General features: G+C 46.1%; 1 protein-coding gene across 14 annotated transcripts in view; it reads left to right on the top strand.

Annotated features, from left to right (window-relative positions):
• Positions 1-22,069, top strand: part of NELFB (negative elongation factor complex member B) — a 48,799-nt gene that overhangs the window by 20,555 nt on the left and 6,175 nt on the right. For 7 of the 14 annotated variants that reach the window (XR_014785891.1, XR_014785892.1, XR_014785895.1 and 4 more), the window contains exon 14: positions 1-22,069. This exon is cut by the window's right edge. The gene's annotated coding sequence lies outside the window, so the exon portion shown is untranslated. The other 7 variants (XR_014785897.1, XR_014785901.1, XR_014785893.1 and 4 more) reach the window with 7 other exon arrangements.

Raw genomic sequence — 22,069 nt, forward strand, 5'->3', positions numbered from 1 at the left:
AATAGCTTTATGAAATAAGCTTTCCGATGGAGTCTTTCACACGCCTGGTCCTTGCGAAATATAAAGAAACCCCCGATCATAGCCTCTTCCTTGTGGAGCTGGAGACGACAGCGGAAGGGAGATTCCTGTGCCTGAGGCCTACCGGGTGTCCGTACTTGAGGGCTTGTACCTTCCGCTCCCTGGGATGGCAAAGGAGTCCGCCTGTTCCTTTTCCTCACGGGAATGGTGCGTATGGGTTCTGTCCTGATTCTCCTCTCTCAGCACAGGTTGGCAAAAGGTTATGTAAGGAGGTATCCGCTGTTTTGCCTCGGCTAAAGATGGGGTGGTGTTTGAGCAAGCAATGCGGAGTGCCTCCTTATTTAGGTCTTCACTGGATGAGCACTGGCTGATGGTTGGGACAATAATGGCACTCCTGGTTTGAGTGATGGCAGCTTTGCTGCTCATGTTGATGCTTGGCACGCCCTTGGGAGCACCTTCTTTCTTGGGAGTCTCCCCGTTTCGGTTCTGTTCACCAAACATCTGATTCAGAGCTTTCTCGTAGGGATCCTTTGCCGACACAGGCCTCAGTCTTGAGGAATTTCTGAAACAAGTGGGTGACACTGTAAGTCCGTTCCTAGCGACTCCTTGTTGGAGCTGGTTGGGGCTGCCTCCCTCATCTCCACTCTGCTCTTCTTTGCTTCCTTTCCTTGCAGTACAATTGCTTGAACTCTGAAAGGCTTCTGCTGGGGGGGTTGTGTTTTGGGGGGCTGGCTGATGCAGTTGCTGGGGAGTGTACTGATTTACTGCTGGGTTGGAGGGTGGGGTTTCAGAGAGCACCGGTTGTTTTTCGTTAACAAGCACCAACTTATTGATTTTGTACGTCAGGCTTGTAAGTCCATCCAGTAGGCTGTTTGGGTTTATGCTTCTCAGGAACTCACTACCAACTGGGCATTTGGCTTCAGCATTGGGATTTCTCCTAGGGGTAAAGAAAAGACGAGAAAATGCACTGGCAGACAGCTGCTAGTAATCCTTTCTCAAAATCCCAACATATTAAATGCATATATATATATATATGAGATTACAACTTTCTAGCAATTATACATAACCTTCAACAAAAGCGGACCAGATATCCAAGTAAGCAACCATTCGAAGGTGGTACAGTGCTTTCTGTTCAAATATGGAAAGCGTTGTAAGGTCCTCAGTCCGCAGCTATCCATCAGAGGAGGTGAATGTTCATCCTTCCAATGTTGGAATATCAGTCTTTTAGCTGTCAAAAGGGTCGGAGAATCCATTTACGCTGACCATTCATTAATTTCCAAGAAGCAGGTAGATAATTTAGAAGAGCAGGTGTATCAGTGAATATTAAAGACTCTTCCAGTACAAAATTTATCTGTATAATCTCCTCCTCCCAGAAAGAAGTGACTACTGGACATTGCCAAAGCATATGTTTAAGAGAAGCATTAGCTGCATTGCACTGCCAGCAATTAGCCAAATTAGGCAATCCCTTATTAAAGACACATTGCAGCATCCAACAGACATGAAACAAATGTTTTTGCTGAATAAGATGCAGCTGTATAGATGCCAAAGTGACAATCCATTGATTAGGCAAAATGGGACAATCCAGTTCCCTATTCCATTCCTGCTTCGAACCCTGTATATCCTATTTATTCATCAATCACTGGTATTTATAGATATGGGTTGTGGGTAGTTTTGCCCAACCAGCAATAGCAACATCAGTTTAATTACAATATGGCAGGGGTGGGAAACACGTAGCTCTCCAAAGGTTGGACTGCAATTCCTATCAGCCCTAGCCAACTTAGCCAGTAGTAAGGGATGATGGGAGTTGCAGTCCAGCAATAATCTGGAGGGCCATATGTTCCCCAACGGTGCAGTAGGCTATGGGTACTAAAGGTTTGTGCAAGGGGTAAGGAGGGATATGATGGAAACATTGGTCTATTGTCTACTCCACGGGTCCCCAACCTTTCTGGACCTGTGGGCACATTTTGGAATCTTGAGAAACAGTTGTGGATGCCACCACAAAACGGCTCCCAGGGATAATGTGGCTAGTCACATAAGGGCTGTCATGGGGGCCTAGCTAGTCAGGTTATGAGGTCGGGGGAGAGAAATAGACTAGGAGGGAGGGGGAAATGGAAAGAGTTGCTTCTTGGCCTGCCCAATCTTATTCTGTCTACACAGACCTTTCTCCTTTCCTTGCTCTTTCTATCTCCACTCCCAGCTTCTAGCTTTGCTATTTCTCTTTCCCAATCCCTTTCCTCACTATTTCTCTCCCTTCCCCATTCCTAGCTTTTTCTTTCTCCCTTCCTAGCCCCTAGCCTTGCTCTTTCTCTCCCCTTGATCTTGCTGTTTCTCTCTGCTCCCAGCCTCTAGCCTCACTATTTCCAGCTGCCGATACCAGGGACTGCCTGGGACATTTTTGAATACAAAACATGTACTCTACCACTGAGATACAGCCCTTGGCTGTAGATGTTCAGGAGGTGCAGGGTAGTTCCAAGTATAAGGGACAGGATGGGAGAAAAGGCAGAGAAGTGTAAGGGAGCAGGATGCCTTTAGATGACTAATGGATGGTGGGTCTAGAAGTGTGAACATCTTGAGCAGAAATGTATTGGGAAATAAGTGGTGGAGGCTGATGGCCAATGAGACTGGTGGGGCGGAAAGCAGATCACCATGTAATGTTTGAATGGGATCAACATGTATACAAACAGATACACATAGGCCTGCTCCATATGATTGATGTCTAGAATAAAATTCACGCATTAGCCAGGCGAGCAGAGTTTATGTTCACTGGAGTGTGCACACATAGGCCCATTTATCTGTATAGTAAGCTCCTCCCTCAAAGAAGCAACTACTGGACATGCCCAAAACATAGATTTAAAAGAAGCATTAGCTGCATTGCACCACCAGCAATTAGCCAAATTAGACAATCCCTTATTAAAGAGACGTTGCAGCATCCGACAGACATGAAACAAATGTTTTTGCGGAATAAGACGCAGCCGTATGGACGCCAAAGTGGCAATCCATTGATTAGGCAAAATGGGACAATCCGGTTCCCTATCCCATTCCTGCTTCGAGCCCTGTATATCCTATTTATTCATCAATCACAGGTATTTATAGACATGGGTTGTGGGTCGTTTTGCCTGACCAGCTATAACAACATGTCCCAGGGCATGGTCTGAAGGCACATGAGGCAGCCACTGTGCTGAGGCTAAGCAGGTCTGGGTCTGGCCAGTGCTTGGAGGGGAGACCACCTGGGAGCCACGTGCAGCCACCTTGAGTTCCACGATGGAAGAAAGGTGGGATATAAATGTAATAATAATAATGTAATGTATAATAGGATAATGTAAGCCACCTTGGGTTCCTTGCGAGAGGAAAAAAGGTGGGATATAAATGCAATAAATATAATAATAATAAGCTTAGTTACAGTAGGGCAGAAGTGAGAAACATGTAGCCCTCCAAATGTTGGACTGCAGTTCCCATCAGCCCTAGCCAGCATAGCCAATGGAGAGGGATGAGGCTGCGTTGGCAGGCCCATGGCTGTACCTTTGGGCCTTGCTTATCTCCCAGTGGCATTGAGGTATCTGAACCGATGGGTGGGTTGGCTTCACTGACTTCTGGCCTGCGTTTCTCACATAGATGGAACGCAGCTGTTGCTTCACACTTTCCTTGGTGCAATGGAGAATGGCCCTTCCTGAGAAAAGGTGAACACAGATCCATAAACACAACAAGCACCATCCACAGAAAGTCCGGATATCAGAAACGGCATGACTGAGCCAGACTCCTTGATCCAACAGCCACCCATGAGGGGCAGTGATTTGGATTGGGGCCATGGGCATTTTCCTGATCTGAATCCCTCCCCCAACACACTCACACACCCGCTATTTGCCCAACACTGGATTTTAGTTGTGTGTGTGTGTGTGTGTGTGTGTTTGCGGGAATTCAGATTAGGAAAATGGTAATAACGGCTGGATGTGCTTGATCTCGGGAGCTAAGCAGGGTCAGCCCTGGTTAGTACTTGGATGGGAGACCACCTGGGAATCAGGCTTCCTGCATGGAGCAGGGGGTTGGACCCGATGGTCTTTTACGCCCCTTCCAACCCTATGTTTGGGTCTATATCATGGCCCCAATCCAAATCTTCCTTACCATGGTTGGCTGCTAGTGTGTGTGTGTGTGTGAGAGAGAGAGAGAGAGAGAGATTTGGATGATCCTGACTGACCACAGGTCTCCCATGCCATGTCTGGTTTGGCCCTCAGAGAGAGGGCCTTAATCTTCTTTTAAGAAAAGAAAAATTAAAACAGCTATTTTGCTGGCTTCTCTCTCTGTCTGTTTGTTGTTGATGAAGAGTTGCCTTAATTGTTTTGATTGCAGTATTTTAAATTTGTAAGCACTGTGGTGCATTTGATGAATGATAATTTAGAAATAATTAAAAAAACACATAAACCTATACAATAAAAACACCAATGAAACTTTTCAGAAGAAAAAAAAAGACACTGGAAAGGGGGTTGAGGGGCGAGGTGGAAGAACAGATCTGTAACCAATGAAATCAAACAAGTTGGTTCCAGAATTCGGGGGCCCGCAAGCAGTGGGCACCAACTTGGCAGGATATTTATTTATTCATTCCGTGTATGAGGCGCCCTATAACTGAAGCTGTCAGGGCAAAGTACATAATAAAAGCAAAAACAAAAAAACCAAGATGAATCTCTCAGAAGATGGTCTGTGCTGGATCCTGAGAGAGAGGGGTGGTATATAAACAGGAAAAGGTCTACATCGGGTATTGAGCTGTGTGCTTGATACTGCTTCCTTCCTTGAAATGAACAGGGATGTCTGCTTACACAGGGCAGAGCCAGTTCTGCCACTCAGAAGAGCAGTGCTGGGAATTCTGCAGCTATCCTGATGTTGTGCGATTCCGACTCCCATCATCTCTTACCGTTGGACTGGGAGTTGGGAGTTCCAGGTTCTAGTCCCCACTCAGCCATGGAAGCTCACTGGGTGACTTTGGGCCAGTCACAGACTCTCAGCCCAATCCACCTCGCAGGGTTGTTGTCGTGAGGATAAAATGGAGGAGGAAGAGGGCTATGTACACCACCTTGGGTTCCTTAAGGAGGAAAAATGGCAGGATGGATGGATGGATGGATGGATGGATGGATAGATAGATAGATAGATAGATAGATAGATAGATTGATAGATAGGAAGGACACACTGATGAGAGTTAAGTCCCAACAAATTTTGGAGAGCCGCAGGTTCCCCACCCCTGAGGGACAAGGCAGCTGCCTCTGGCTTCGGAAGACGTGGCGGTGCCACCAGCAGAAAATTCCATGCTCTTCGTCCTAAGCCCTACAGCTGTTCTCCTCTGTTAGAGAACAGAGTGGTAAGCCATGCTGTGTGCCCCCTAAGCTGCTCTCAGGGGAGTTGGAGGACCTGCCCTGTTCTAAGGGCTGAAGTAAGGTTCAATTGCCGGTCCAGTTCATTTCTGCACATTGGAGTAGGGTGTATGCGTGCCATCTTTGGCTCAAGCAGCAAAATGTCTTGGGTCAACCCTGCTATAAAGTATATATAAGGCTCTAAATAAGGAGGGAGAGTGGGGTGTAACTGTTTGAGTGGTGGAAAAACAAGATTTGAGGATCTGGATGTGTTATGCTTTGTTTTACCTGGATATATAAACTGGTACTCGGAGACTGCCTGATATTGCCTCTTCTCCATAGAGCTGGGGTTTTCCAACCTTCTGTCCAGACAATACAGGAGACAAAGAATTAATTGATTTTAGGTAGGTAGCCATTTCAAGTAGGGAATCTCATTATGGCACTGTCGTCCAGTTGAGTTCCCTAGCTGTTCTGGGTGGTCATATTTTCACTGGCATTTTGCGTCAAAGGTGTTGGAAAAGTGTTTCAGGGGCAGGACGTGGAAAACACTTCCAAGAGGCCAAACTGTTGCATTCAGGCACGATGAATGAACCTTATCTACAGATTTTGAGGAGAACTTTTGCCATGGTTCGGCAAACGACACGTGGTGTTAGAAGTGGGACAAGCGGTGCAGGAGGTCTGTAAACCAGATATCCCTGTGTGTTTTTAAAAGCTGAAAAGTAGTCATGGAGGGCTGTGATGATAGCTGAAGCAGCAGCATTGGAGGAGGGGGTGTTTAACACTTTCTCCCTGTTGTTTTCCTGATTAAAACACCCGTCCCCAGGGGTCTCTTAGCCTCTGGGTGGAAGGCCGGACGTGGGGAAATCATAGCCAACTTTGGTGGATGGGCATAGCTGTCTTAAAGAAGTTGGTTATTTAAATGCCTCGCGTCATTTGGCGCTGACATAGAAATAGTTGGAACTGGTAGTTCTGTCTAAACTATTTGTCCATCCGGCCCAGTATTATGTACTTTGGTTGATTCTACCCCAAATCCTCCATGTTTGGGGTTATAATTTGAGCAGGAAGGTTTCAGAGAATCCGTCAGGCCAACCTTTATATCTGTAAGTGAATTCCTGACTGTTTGGATGTTTCTGCTGGCTAATGATGGTGCCCAAGGGCACATCCAACAAGGAAGTAAAAGCGGATAGCTTTGTCTGGTTGCCTGGGCAACAAAACACAGAATCTCTGATCTGTGCTCTGTTGCCATTCTCTGGGATGGCGCAAGCTCTCCCACTGCTGGAGGTGGAAGCGCGCACATGTGGACGCCTTCCCACCATTGCTGCCACATTGCCATCCCCCCTCCCATCACTGCCCCCCTCCCCACCCACCCCCTAGATATTCACCTGCTGTCCCCTATAAAGGCAGCAGCGAGTGCCAGGAGAAAGGCATATAATTTTCCCCAAATGCAAGAAAACAAAAATGGCAACTGCCTGCCTGCCTGCCTGTTGAAGTTCTGTTTCTCCCCCTTTCGAATCAAATTCTCCTCCATAAGAGAAATAAAGAACATCTAAACAGCACATTTCCTGGTAAGAGGAACATTTTGGGGGGATGGAATTTGCCTTTATCGTTTTGAGCCAGGCCGAATTCCCCTTTCTCTCACGCACCGAACGGAATGCCTCTTCTAAAATCAGCTTTCCCCAACGTGTTGCCCTCGAGATGTTTTGGACTACAACTCCCAACATTCTTAAACTTTGGCCATGCTGACTGGGTCTGATGGAGTTGGGAGTCCACAACATATGCCCAAGATGGCATCTCCTGCAACACATGCATGTATCAACATGCACTCTTTTCTCTAAGGCCGGGATTGGCAACTTAATGGCTCTCAGCCTGATTTCATGCTGCCCGTCGACTAATTTCAAAAGTCATCTGCAAATTAATAATTTGAGCTTTTCCTGCCAACTCCCTGGGCGGGAGGGGAGCAAGGGGAGAGAAAGGGATGGTAGAAAGAGGAAGAAAAGAGGTAGCCCTGCCCACTGCTGGCTTTGGCCCTGCCCACCTCTGGCATGCCATCTCCCCCCAAGTGAATGTGACCCTTGACAGAAAAACAATTTCCCCATCTCTGGCTTGAGAGGGTTTTTAAAAACTCATGCCCAAACTCATGCCAGTTTGTCAGTTAAGCAGCTCACTGTGGCTCAGACATCAATCCTATGGCCCCTAGGCAGCATCTGGGGCAGCCATAGGATACTTTGGATTCCCAGATCGGAGGTCAGAGACAGCGCTCTGACTTCAGGTCTGGGAATCCCCACTCCACTTCCCCTCCCGCTCACAGCTGGTGAGAACTGTGCTGGCTGCCTCCCCGAGGTCCCAAAAGCGACCTTGGAAAGGGGGTAAAAGGGGTGTTCGGGTGGGCAGGGAAGGGACTAGAGAGGCCGGGATATGCGTTATCTCGAGGCCTCTCCAGCCTCTTTCCCTCCCACTCCGAAGTGTCCTAGCTAGACAGGCAAAAAAGTCCGGCTAGCTAAAATGCAGGACGGGAGGACGAGTAGGCAGCTTTTGCCTCCCACTCTGTATTTGATGATTGTCAACCTCTGAGTTTGGAGGCTTAGATCATCGAGGGTGGAAGGGATAAGTTTGCACCTTTATTTACACCACAGTGGGCTGAGGCGCATGCAGGCAGCCATTTTGGCTAGTAAAGCCACGACCTCAGCTTGTTGTGTCATCCAAACCTGGTGGGGGTGGATTATCAGCACGGTTAACAAACCACCCCAAACCCTAAAGCAGCCCGTGGGTTCCGGGTGGTGTGTTAACCACTCCAGCAACCCACCCTCACTGGGTTTGGATGACACAACAAGCCATGGTTGCAGCTTGAATATTCAAAAGCTGCCCAGCACATCCTGGTGCACATCGCAACCCACTAAATAAGCCATGGTGGGCTGCAGTGATCGTGCGAACCCAGTCAATGTCAAGAACTGAAAAAGGTCAAACTGGCTTTGCAGATCTGACTGGAGTTTTTTGCTTTAAAAATGGCCTTAAACATCTTGTTTTCATTGAAAGATCTCAGCATGACACTCACAAGAGGGATGCTGCATGCTACTCTAGCGAATCGCATTTCTAATCCTCATCGTAAGCATCTTATTCATCACAAACGTGAAAAGAAATGCTAGACTTTGCAAGGATTGGCCATCAGCTAATTCTTTTGGCAGAGCCTGTTTTCATCTGATTGGCAACATTAGAAATTTGTCAGTTTTCTCAGGATTGTGTTACCTTTGGTTTTCTCTCACACTACTAAAATCCCTGGGTTTTTCAGAATGCTTCATTTTCCCCTTTCTCTCTCCAGCTGTCACCCCAGAACTCTTTGGCTGGCCCTGTGTTTTGAAAGCAAAGGAAAGTATGCAGAAAGCAATGAGGAGAATAGCATCAGTATTACAAATCTAAACCAGCGTCAAACCTGTTAAACTGTCATGGTTCCCTTGAAATCATAGCGTTCTATCCATGAATAGAAGCCAGCTTTGTGTAACCACTGTTTCCCTTCCCCTCCTCACCCTCTGCACCCCCTGAAAAGACTCTCCAGAGGGTTGTGGAGTCCCCCCCTGAATGGGGATGTATGGATTGTGAAAAATCTGATCCCTCTGTTTTTGTGGATTTTCAGGTGACTTTTGTTCCATTGTCATCAATGGAATTGGATTTTTTTTAGTTTCTGAATTTGCACAAATTCACACAAGCAAAAACATCCCCCAAAACATTTAAATCTCCCCAAAATGCGCATTTTCATGCCTTAGCCTATGGGGGAAATTGCATTTTCAGCTGCGGGGGAGCATATTTTTCTACGATGAAATTTGCACAGCATCCCCAAAGGTTAAAAAAAAATGGTTTGCAAGTCTGTGGAATCTGCCTGATGGGAAAAGCTGGTCCGCTGTGGCATCTATGTGTTGGAGTCCTAAAAATCTGACTCATTTGGTTCCATAGCGTATTTCTCTGACATCCCTACCCTATGATAATAATGAATGACGTTTTGTTCCCTGCCCTTCAAGTACATTATCTGAATGGCTATTCCCACTCACCGATCTGGCTGTCTTTGAAGGAATGCTTGTGGTTTTCAAGCCACAGTAGCAAGTTTTCAGTCTCTCTTGGCTCAGAGGCGGGATTCTGTGCAAGCCAAACGAAATGAAACCTTATGGGTATCACTTGTACTAGACATGAAATGAAGACAATTGCGCTGCAGCCAGGCACTTGTAACAATGCTATATAACCCAGGTCTGTGGTCTATGGCATGTTTGCGAGCGTCTGGGGGCTGCCTTCAAAGAGAGTTTGGAAACACTGCAATTGCAATATACAGAGATAATACAGAAGTTCAACAGGTACAAGAGGCAAATTCAGGGATCCCAGTTGTATACATCCCAACACAGCAAATGCCTCTTCATTCAGACATCTGGAGAAACTTCCTCATGGTAAGAGCTGTCCAATGGAGGAGCAGACTCTTCCGGCGGAATTGGTGGACTCTTCTTCACTGGAGGTATTTCAGCAGAGGTTGGATGGCTATCTGTCAGAATACTGCAGTTGCAAATTCTGCGCTGAGCAGGGGCTCAACTAGTTGATCTCCAAGGTCCTTTCTAATTCCGTGATTCTATAGGGGAAACCTATTATGCCTGTAACGTTGCGTAGATGGCCCCTTTACAGCCGCAATGTACGCAACATTTAATTACGAGGAGAAGGAGGCATTTTAAAGGAAATGGCGACTCCCTCCAAGATGGCCACAGCTGTGGGTGCTCCCCACGGGTCCAGGTAGGGAAGAGCAGGGGGCTTGCATGGCCGGGCAAGAGGTGGGCAGGAGTGGGGCTTGCGCAGCTGGGCAGGGTGGGGGTGGTGCGCTTCGGCTGTCTGGATCTCGAAGCCGAAGACAGTGGGTCATCCTGGCACCGGAGAGGGCTCAGGCAGGTCAGGTTGATTTGGGAGCTCTGAATCGACCTCCAAAGTGGGTCAAGGAGTCCCTGCACAGCTTTATTTTAAACTTATTTCCTGCCACTTACTGAACTTCTGTTTGGTTGATGTTCCTGCTTCATGTGCTGCCCTTTGAGTGTGTTCCAGATAATAATACCTTATAGGGTTGTTGTGAAGATTACCGAGATAATATATGAAAAGGACTTCAAACTCTCTGAAGAACTAAATAAATAGTAAGTATCCCCTCTACTCAGCACTGGTTAGGCCTCATCTGGAGTACTGTGTCCATTTCTGGGCGCCACACTTGCAGAACGATGCAGACAAACTGGAGAGGGTTCAGAGGAGGGCAATGAAGATGATCAGGGGACTCGGAGCAAAGCCCTATGAGAAGAGACTGAAAGAACTGGGCATGTTTAGCCTTGAGAAGAGAAGGCTGAGGGGAGACAGGATAGTGCTCTTCAAGGACTTGAAAGGTTGTCACAGAGAGGAAGGCCAGGATCTCTTCCTGATCATCCCAGAGTGCAGGACATGGAATAATGGGCTGAAGTGACAGGAATCCAGATTCCAGATAAACATCAGGAAAACCCTCCTGACTGTTAGAGCAGTACAACAATGGAACCAGTTACCCAGGGAGGTGGTGGGCTCTCCCACACTGGAGGCATTCAGGATGAAGCTGGACAGCCACTTGTTGGGGATGCTCTGACTTGGATTCCTGTATTGAGCAAGGGGTTGGACTCGATGGTCTTGTAGGCCCCTTCCAACCCTATGATTCTATCCAAGTGCAGCTGGACAGTTTCAGCTAACAGTGCTATCTGGATTTTTCCCCCTGGACTTTGACCTGGGCATCGCTACAGAATTTCGTTCCAAATTCTGACCAAGCACCCTGGCAATTTATTTCATTATTTCGTTATTTATTTATTACATTTCTATACTGCCCTATAACCAAAGCTCTCTGGGCAGTTCGTACAAATTAAAACCACAATTTTAATTTGTGGTTTTATCAAATATAAAAGCTTAAAACTACAGTATACAGTACACCCAGAATAAAACCTAGCTGCACTTGGTCATCCATGCAAACAAGTGCCATTTCCCCTAATAACTGGGATCGGTTATTCCAACTGCAGAACTGGAGAAGATCTGCTCTTGGAATTCTTAACCCTTGATTATAGCACTGGGCTGGGCAGAAGCAACTGAGATGTGCCTGTTTACCTCTTGAAAACAAAAGCTTGAACAGAACAGCTCCTGCCTTGCACTTTAAGCTGGCCATTGGCTGGCCGCTGCCGGGAGCGTTGAGATTTCACACGTCGGCGCCGGGTGCGCGTCTTCTTTCGTGGCTTCTTAATGATCTGTGCTGGACTGCACTCCATAGTGGCAGTGGGCATTTTTCTCTGGGCAGCTTTTGACAGACTTTCTTTATACATCTTTGTCCCTGTTACCCTGTTTACGGAAGTGGACACAGCTGGGAGACAGAGAAAAACGTTTGGCTACAATCCAGTGAATGGCACTCACGACTACAACATCCAGGTTGGATCCAGACTTAGTCATACTTAGAGTAGACCCATTGAAATCGTGACTAACTTGTCCCCTTGTTTTCAGTGGGTCAACTCTAAATATGACCAAGTCTGGATCCAATCCACCATGTAGAATTAAAAACAAGCAAACGTACCAAGTGGAATAAAATATTTCCAAGTGAAGGTGTTTTTTAAAAACAAAACATACACAGTTCCAAGTGGATTTTCCCTCCAAACCGTTGTGCACATGTAACCACTTGGCAAGCTGGTCATCTGTCTTGTATTGTGATCAGCATATGAGTTGTCATCTTGGTCTGAGAGGTGCAGGACTACGACCCCTCTTACCCAGTAAACTCAGTCAGTGGCCAGAAAATTACTTATTGCTTGGGCTGGAACCCTTAATTGATTTGGTCAGTCAGATGAGTCAGTGAGAACTCTTTTTAGTTGACTCAGGGGGCAACACATTGTGTATGTGAGTGTTTTTAACATTGCTTTTAATACAAGAACTTCTGAAAATTGCAGATGATAAGACACCATGTTAGAGGTGGCCTTCCCCCATTGCCTCACACCAGAGGGAGTGGCTCTTGTCTGATGGCATGTGCCATCATATACATGCACTGCCTAAAACAAAGGAAGTGTGTATTATTAATTTTCCTTCAAAAATATTGTTTGAATCTTATAAGAACATAAGAAAAGCCCTGCTGGATCGGGCCAAAGGCCTATCTAGTCCAACGTTCTGACCCCACAGTCGCCAAACAGCTGCCCACAAGCAGGACACTATGGCTCATCTTCCCCAGCAACAGGTTTTGAGAAGCATGCTGCCTCCAGTGATGGAAGTACTATACAGCCATAATGACTAGTAGCCACTGACAGCCGTTAGAGGTGTACAGATTTTGTTGAATCCATTACATCCGTGTTTTGCAGATTGTCAGGCATATTTCATTGCATTATCTGCTCATTGACAACATTGGATTTTTTTTTTTAGGCACGTACGAGAATTTCGTTCCACCTGGGCAAGTGTGCATTAGCATCAATGTGCATTAGTGTCAATGCACACTTCCACTATTATGCATTAGTGGTGGCTTAGTGGTTAAGACGCTGAATTGCAGACTGGAAGGTCGGCAGGTCAGCAGTTCGAGACCCGAGTGCTGCGTGACGGAGTGAGCTCCCGTCTTCAGTCCCAGCTTCTGCCAACCTAGCAGTTCGAAAGCAAGAAATTGCAAGTAGATAAATAGGTACTGCCTCGGCGGGAAAGGTAACAGCGTTCCGTGCACCTCGGTGTTTAGTCATGCCGGCCACATGACCACGGAAGCGTCTTCGGACAGCACTGGTTCTTCGGCTTAGAAACGGGGATGAGCACCGCACCCTAGAGTCGGACATGACTGGTTGGGGACACCTTTACCTTTTTGCACCCCCTCACAAGTTAAAAATGAGTCCACAAGTCCATGCAACATGAAAAAAGCCGGTCTGCTCTGGCATCCACACGTGGGATTCATAGAAAGCTAAACTCATTTGTATCTGTTGCAGATTTCTCCGACCTCCTTAGCAGCCATCAGTTTCCCCAGCAACTGGCGTACATAGGCTCACTGCCTCTGGTACTGGAGGGAGCACATAGCCATCAGGACTAGTAGCCTTTGATAACCTTCTCCTCCAGGAATTTGTCTAACCCCCATTTTAAAGCCATCCCAGTTGGTGACCATCGCTGCATCTTGTAAAAGCAAATTCTGTACTTTAACTATGCGCTGTGTGAAGGAAGCATGGAAATGTATGAAGACATAATCTACTATTTTACTAGATTAAAACCCATGTGATTAATCAACTAAGATGTCCTTAATGGACTGACAGCTCTCAATACCTGTCTCCTCATGCTAGAATGGCCTCCGTTGTGTGGAGCAGGGCCGTGGACAGGGAAGTTGGCAGGAGCTGCTGAAGTAAACAGTTACCTCCCATAGCACCAGAATGTTTAGACAGTGGGTGGAACTTCTGAACAATCAGCATTCCATTTTCTTGGCCTCATTGTGTCTCGATGCCATTTTGTACATGACAGAGAGACAAAAGTACATTTGTCACACAATAAGGAGCTACGGCTCTCTGCCGAACCTACCTATAAAGGCCTTGAGCATAATTTCTGTGGTAGAAAGGTGGGGTATAAATCAAATAAATAAATATGAACCTGCACATTGCTAAATTAGCATTTGAGTCTCTCTCTCTCTCTCTCTTTGTACACTTGAAACTAGGACTGCAGAGCATTAGAAATTGTACTACATGTGTTACTGTTGTGAAATTTGTATAGAGATGATGGAAACTTTGCTTGCCCCCTTCCCAGGAAGGACTTTAGGGTGGTGTATGGTTGATCTCAAGAGTTAAAATCGCTGGAAGAAACATTAACAATCTCAGATATGCAGATGATACCACTTTGATGGCTGAAAGCGAGGAGGAGCTGAGGAACCCCATGACGAAGGTGAAAGAAGAAAGTGCAAAAGCTGGGTTGCAGTTAAACCTCAAAAAAAAACACCAAGATTATGGCAACCAGCTGGATTGATAACTGGCAAATAGAGGGAGAAAACGTGGGGGCAGTGACAGACTTTGTCTTTCTAGGCGCAAAGATTACTGCAGACGCTGACTGCAGCCAGGAAATCAGAATACGTTTACTTCTTGGGAGGACAGCAATGACAAATCTTGATAAAATAGTGACGAGCAGAGACATCACACTGACAACAAAGGTCCGCATAGTTCAAGCAGTGGTATTCCCCGCAGTAACCTATGGCTGTGAGAGCTGGACCATAAGGAAGGCTGAGCGAAGGAAGATCGATGCTTTTGAACTGTGGTGCCGGAGGAAAATTCTGAGAGTGCCTTGGACTGCAAGAAGATCAAACCAGTCCATACTCCAGGAAATAAAGCCAGACTGCTCACTTGAGGGAATGATATTAAAGGCAAAACTGAAGTACTGAAAAACTGAAGTTGTGAGGATAAAATGGAGGAAGGAGGAGGATCATGTACGCTGCCTTGAGTTCCTTGGAGGAAAAAAGGCGGGATATAAATGCAATAAATAAATAAATAAATAATACTTTGGCCACATCATGAGAAGACAGGATACCCTAGAGAAGATGCTGATGCTAGGGAAAGTGGAAGGCAAAAGGAAGAGGGGCCGACCAAGGGCAAGATGGATGGATGATATTCTGGAGGTGACGGACTCAACCTTGGGGGAGCTGGGGGTGGCGACGGCCGACAGGAAGCTCTGGCGTGGGCTGGTCCATGAAGTCACAAAGAGTCAGAAGCGACTGAACGAATAAACAACAACAACTGTTATATTGTGGTTTTAAGCTTTCATATTTTATATTGTTTTATGCTGCACCTTGTGGTTTTAATTTTTGTGAACCGCCCAGAGAGCTTTTGCTATTGGGTGGTATAAAAATGGAATGAATGAATGACTGAATGAATGAATGAATGATAAACATGCTCTCTCAAGGCAGCTTTGGATGCTGCTTTGGATAGGCAGTCACCTCTGAGTTCGGAGGCAGCCGCCTAGAGCTCCCTAAATATTCTTCCAGCCTCAGCTTGATCATTTACCTCATTCTTGGACTTCCTCTATGCTAACCTTTCACAAATGAGAATAAATGTTCAAGACCTCATCACACCTCATTCACTTGCAGGAGCAAGGAGAGTCTGCCAATTACCCTGGCCCTCCAGAAGATGTCACCACATCTGGTCTAAACCAAAGTCTTGGACCAGCACTGCTCCCCTGTGTTCCCACTCCACTCCATCAGTGGTTGTAAGGATTTCACGGTAATGTGTCTGAAAGCCATATAAAGGAACACTGCTGTGTAAGCGCTGAATATTGTTATTAAACAGTGAAAGATAAGGCTAAGGTATCTCTGGTGTGTGTAGACACAGCTCAGTGTTAGACCTGCAGTAAACACTGGAAGATTCATGTACTAAACATGGGGAGAGTGGGAAGGGAGAAAGAGACAGAGAATGTAATCTGGAAAAGTAGAAATTCTCCTTGTAGCAACTCAGGTCATACGTATATTCCTACCCAAGATATTTGGAGAAAGCCTGGGTAAGCAAACTTTGGGCTTGTGGGATCTGCTTTGGGGTTTTTTTACTAGAAGCCTGACGTTCAGCCTGGTGCACTTAGAATTAAAGAATTCTGAGCCCAGGGATTTGTTTTGAGTACCAGAACTGGACAGAGCTCATAGTCCCAAATCCACTCCTGGTTACCTCAAGCTTTCATCATCACAGCAGTATAATTTAAGGCACAAAAGGGGGTGGGGTGGTGGGGAGGGCCCACTTTATTGCTGCTATTGTTTTAAAAAAATGGGAGCCCCAAATCCTGGCCGAATTCCTGTAAAACACCCAGAGATCTATCAGTTAGTCCTGATCTGGAATCCTGAAAAATTCTGCTGGATTTTTGGCCTCTGAAAGCACTATAAGGAGGAGCCAACCACAGTCATACGGTTCTTTCATTGAAAAATGGACCTCTTAAATGTTGTTGTTGTTGTTCAGTCGTTAAGTCGTGTCCGACTCTTCGTGACCCCATGGACCAGAGCACACCAGGGCTTCCTGTCCTCCGCTCTCTCCCGGAGTGCACTCAAGTTCATATTCATTGCATCGGTGATGCTATCTAGCCATCTCATCCTCTGCCGTCCCCTTCTCCTTTTGCCATCAATCTTTCCCAGCATCAGGGTCTTTTCCAGTGACTTTTCTCTTCGCATTAGGTGGCCAAAATATTTGAGCTTCAGCTTCAGTATCTGTCCTTCCAATGAGCAGTCAGGGTTGATTTCCTTTAGGATGAACTGATTTGACCTCCTTGCAGGCCAGGGGACTCGTAAGAGTCTTCTCCAGCACCACAGTTCGAAAGCATCAATTCTTCGGCGCTCAGCCTTCCTTAGTCCAGTTCTTCCTCAGTCCAGCTCTCACAGCCATACATTACTACTGGGAAAACCATAGTTTTGATTATGCGGACCTTTGTCGGCAAGGTGATGTCTCTGCTTCTTACTATGCTGTCTAGGTTGGCCATAGCTTTCCTCCCAAGGAGCAAGCGTCATTTAATTTCATGGCTACAGTCACCGTCTGTGGTGATCTTGGAGACCAGGAAAATAACATCTGTCACTGCTTCCATTTCTTCCCCTTCTATATGGCAGGAAGTAATGGGGCCAGATGCCATGATCTTAGTTTTTTTAATGTTGAGTTTCAAACCAGCTTTTGCACTCTCCACTTATACCCTCAACAAGAGGCTCTAGATCCTCTTCGCTTTCTGCCATTAAGGTGGTATCGTCTGCATATCAGAGGTTGTTGATAATTCTGGCAATCTTAATTCCGACCTGTGATTCATCCAACCCGGCGTTTCTCATGATGTACTCTGCATATAAGTTAAATAAGCAGGGCGACAATATGCAGCCTTGTCGTACTCCTTTCCCAATGTTGAACCAATCGATTGTTCCATGTCTGGTTCTTACTGTTGCTTCTTGACCCTCATACAGGTTTCTCAGGAGACAGGTAAGGTGGTCTGGTACTCCCATCTCTTTAAGAATTTGCCACAGTTTGTTGTGATCCACACAATCAAAGGCTTTAGCATAGTCAGTGAAGCAGAAATAGAGGTTTTTCTGGAATTCTCTTGCTTTCTCCATGATGCAGCGAATGTTGGCGATTTGATCTCTAGTTCCTCTGCCTCTTCGAAACTCAGCTTGTACTTCCGGTAGTTCTCGGTTCACATACTGCTGAAGCCTAGCTTGTAGGATTTTGAGCATAACCTTGCTGGCATGTGAAATGAGCGCAATTGTACGGTAGTTTGAACACTCTTTGACATTGCCCTTCTTTGGAATTGGAATGTAAACTGACCTTTTCCAGTCTTGTGGCCACTGTTGAGTGTTCCAAATTTGCTGGCATATTGAGTGCAGCACTTTAACAGCATCATCTTTTAGGATTTTAAATAGCTCAACTAGTTATATCTTCCCCTTTCTCCCTTGCTTTTCACTTCCCTTCTTTCCTCAGCTACTTGTAAAACCTCATCAGACAGCCACTTTGCTTTCTTGCATTTCTTTTTCTTTGGGATGGGTTGAGTTGCTGCCTCCTGAACAATGTTACGGACCTCTGTCCATAGTTCCTCAGGCACTCTGTCTATCAGGTCTAATCCCTTAAATCTATGTGTCACCTCCACTGTATATTCATAAGGGATATGATTTAGGTCATACCTAAATGGTTTAGTGGTTTTCCCTATATTCTTCAATTTAAGCCGAAATTTTGTGATAAGAAGCTCATGATCTGAGCCACAGTCAGCTCCAGGTCTTGTTTTTACTGACTGTATAGAGCTTCTCCATCTTTGGCTGCAAAGGACATAATCAGTCTGATTTTGATATTGACCATCTGGTGATGTCCATGTGTAGAGTCGCCCCTTGTGCTGTTGGAAAAGAGTGCTTGCTATGATCAGCATGTTCTTTTGACAAAACCCTATTAGCCTTTGTCCTGCTTCATTTTGTACACCAGGGCCATGCTTGACTGTTATCCCGGTGATTTCTTGACTTCCTACTTTAGCATTCCAATCCCCTATGATGAAGAGGACATCTTTTTTTGGTGTTAGTTCTAGAAGGTGTTGTAGGTCTTCATAGAACCGATCAACCTCAGCTTCTTCGGCCTCAGTGGTTGGGGCATAGACTTGAATTACTGTGATGTTGAATGGTTTGCCTTGGATTCGTACTGAGATCATTCTATTGTTTTTGAGATTGTACCCCAGTACTGCTTTTCCCACCCTTTTGTTGACTATGAGTGCTACTCCATGTCTTCTACGGGATTCTTGCCCACAGTAGTAGATATGATGGTCACCTGAATTAAATTCGCCCATGCTTGTCCATTCTAGTTCGCTGATTCCCAAGATGTCGATGTTCAATCCTGCCATCTCATGTTTGACCACCTCCAGCTTACCTTGATTCATTGATCTGACATTCCAGGTTCCTAAACAATATTGTTCTTTACAGCATCAGATTTTCTTTTCACCACCAGACACAGCCACAGCTGAGTGTCCTTTCGGCTTTGGCCCAGCTGCTTCACTCTCTCTGGCGCTACTTGGAAATTCCCTCTGCTCTTCCCCAGTAGTATATTGGACACCTTCCGACCTGAGGGGCTCATCTTCCAGCGTCATATCTTTTAGCCTTGTGATACGTTCCATGGGGTTTTCTTGGCAAGAATACTGGAGTGGGTTGCCATTTCCTTCTCCAGTGGACCACATTTTGTCAGAACTCTCCGCCATGACCTGTCCGTCTTGGGTGGCCCTGCACGGCATAGCTTATGGCTTCACTGAGTTATGCAAGCCCCTTCGCCATAACAAGGCAGTGATCCATGAAGGGGTTTTAAATGATGTACTGGCCTAATAAAGTGCAAGAAAGCATCAATCCATATTCTTTATTAGGAGTATTATGAGGCTGTATAGACTGCACTTTGTATCTGACAAGCAGGTAATTTTTTTTTAATTACTTGGAAAATATAATGTGCATGATTTATCATTTGCTAATTCTTTGTATGGTTCGATACTTGTAATATTTGTGAAAACTTTTGTTTGGGAAATAAAATAAACTAAGGAGGAGGCAACCAGACTTTTCACTCCTGCTCTTGCAATGAGTTTGATCTGGAGACAGGCTTGTTTGTGTAAGAAGCATGCAAGGAGCCCTTTGTCTTGCAGGCATGCGTGGTTCTGCACAGCGATGCAGAAAACAGCACCGGGGAGAGGATAACAGCCAGCTTGCAGATGCTCGAGCGATGGTGGCGGAGGGGGAGATGTTCAGCTGTATTAGCGCTGCTCCATGTTGCAAGCACCAGCCTTTGTGCGCTTGCAACGTTAATTCATTCTGCAGGATCCCAGCCAGCAAAGCACAGTTTCTGCGAGCATCTTCCCCACGCCTCCTTTTTGTGAGAGAAAGTGGGAAGAGCCAGCAAGATTTGTTTCCCCTCTTCTGGCTGGCCTCCCTTTTGCTCTCCTGCATCCATGTCCCCTGGGCCTGATGAAGCAGACGCAGCAGTGCCCCCAATGGATCCGGCCATCCTCATCTTCCTCCTTTATCTGATGATCATCCATGAGCTGGTGAGCGGCTGGATGGAGTATCAGAAGCAGGCAGCCAAACCCAAGAAGCAATGTGGCCATCTTTGGCCATCTAGGTAAGTTGAATATCTCACTGGAAAGTAAGAGGGGACTAATCCAGCGTAGAAAAATGTATGGGGCGGTGATTCTGTGTGTGTGGGGCTGCTCATGTACACTGTGTGTGGTGTTTTGTGAATGGGTGGGTGGCTTTATTTATTTATTTATTAAATTTATTAATCGTCCATCTGGTGACCAGTGTACTGGTCATGTCCACTGGACAGGATCACAGGAAGTCACTTATACTGGGTCAGATGATCACCGGTCCACTGAGTTCGGTATTGTTTACACCAGGAGGAGAGGGAAAGCTGTTTGGGTCTGGGGGCCACATTGGCTCAGGGCAAGCATGACAGGAGACCCTTGCCTGCAGCGGATGGGGCCATCCCCTCTGCTGGCATGCAGCCCCTCCCAAATGCTTTTTACACCTTTCGCACGAACACAATTCAGACACACACTGTGTAAATTAACCTGGAACTATCAAGCCACCTTCACCTCGGTTCTGGTATCCACAGTTACTCATGTGGGTTGGAAACCCTGCTGTAAACCACCAGCCTAAACTAAAAAAGCTGAAAGAATAAGAACTCCAGCTTTAGAAATGATCAAGTTCTGGATGCAGCAGGGTAGCTAATGGATGTCAAAGGGGGATTAATCTGTGATAAAGGATCTGTGAGATGACTGGGGAATTAAACAGCTCAGTAGTACAGTTATCTGGAGGTAAAATACACACCAAGGAACCCCCAGTGCAGACATATACTGTGTACCGCTTGTAAACCACTGTATATCAGGATATAGGGAACAAGAGCAACAGGGGGGCTGCTGTCCTTGTGCCCCACTGCTTTTCGACTTCCCAGATGCTTGTCATTGGCCAGTGTGTGAAGCAGAACACTGGACTAGACAAAATTTTGGTCTAATCGAGTGGAGCCCTTCTTTTTGCTCTTATAAATGATTAGCTAAATGCCTGGTCTATCTACAGTCCTTAATGATTTTAGATGAGAATAAAACTTCCATGTTCAGAGGCAGTGTATCCCCAAATACCAGTGGCTAGAGAGCAATAGCAAGGGAGAGCTGTCGCAGTCCTGCCTGCTTGTGGACTTCCCAGAGGCATCTGTGAGTGGCCACTGTGGGAAAGAGGATTCTGGACTAGTCAAATCTCCCTTAGTCTGATCCATCAGGGCTTTTATGTTCTTTGACTTTTTCATCAGCTCCTCTTGGATGAACCGCCCGGGCTTTTCTCAGCCACTGGCTTACCCAGCACGGCGAGACCGGTACAGGGACTGGAGGAAGACAGGTCGAATCCTCAGGAAGGTGTGAAGACCCCCACCGCTTGAGTTCAGCATGAGGCTTAGCCGAGGAATTGATGGCAAGGAATGCTGCAGCCCTAGGAAACTTCTGTCCCAGTGGGGACCACACCTACCTTCCACCTTGTAGTAACTGAAGTGGAAGTGTCCTCTGGACAGTGTTGTTACTGCATGTCCCTGGTCCCACATCCAACACCAATTGACACAGATCTTGATCCTAGAGTTGAGGGGGACCACAAGGAGTATGTACTTTAACCAGGAGGATATTTGCTGTTCAAGAAGGACTAAGATTTGAATCACAGAATACAGGCGTATTAGAACAAATATGAGATTACCCAATATATGGCCTTGATACAGAATGATGTTGCTTTTGATGAACCCAATTAAGTTTGGACCAGCAGCTCTCACACTACAGATATATACAGAACCAGATATATACAGAACCACAAAGAGGGCAGTGGAGGGGGTGTAACTGTTGCCAAATAACAAAACGGGGAGGGTTTAGCAGCTAGTCTTGAAGGCCTAAGTGAATGGGGAAAACTCTGAATATAAATGACATGGCATCAGGCAATGCAAGGAGAGAATGTAAAGATGACAAAGAAAAATTGGGAAATGAGAGAGATTAGAGCACAGATATTTCTGTATCCCAGAGAAGGAAGGGTACTAAGAGGAGGTTTGAAGTTCTGTAGGTCTTGGTTCTAGGTTTGGGGTTGTCCTTCTCTGATGAGGAGCTGGGGATTAGCAAGGCCCTTTAACCTTTGCATGTTCTAAGGTTTTTTGCTGGAAAGCTTGGAGGGGGAGGATGAAGCTGTGCATTCCCTAGGAGCACTCAGTAAACCAACTGTAAAATAACAAACTCAG

Source organism: Heloderma suspectum, chromosome 14 (genome assembly GCF_057233095.1).
Source record: "Heloderma suspectum isolate Gila_16-S chromosome 14, 16-S_ref, whole genome shotgun sequence".
Taxonomy (NCBI): domain Eukaryota; kingdom Metazoa; phylum Chordata; class Lepidosauria; order Squamata; family Helodermatidae; genus Heloderma; species Heloderma suspectum.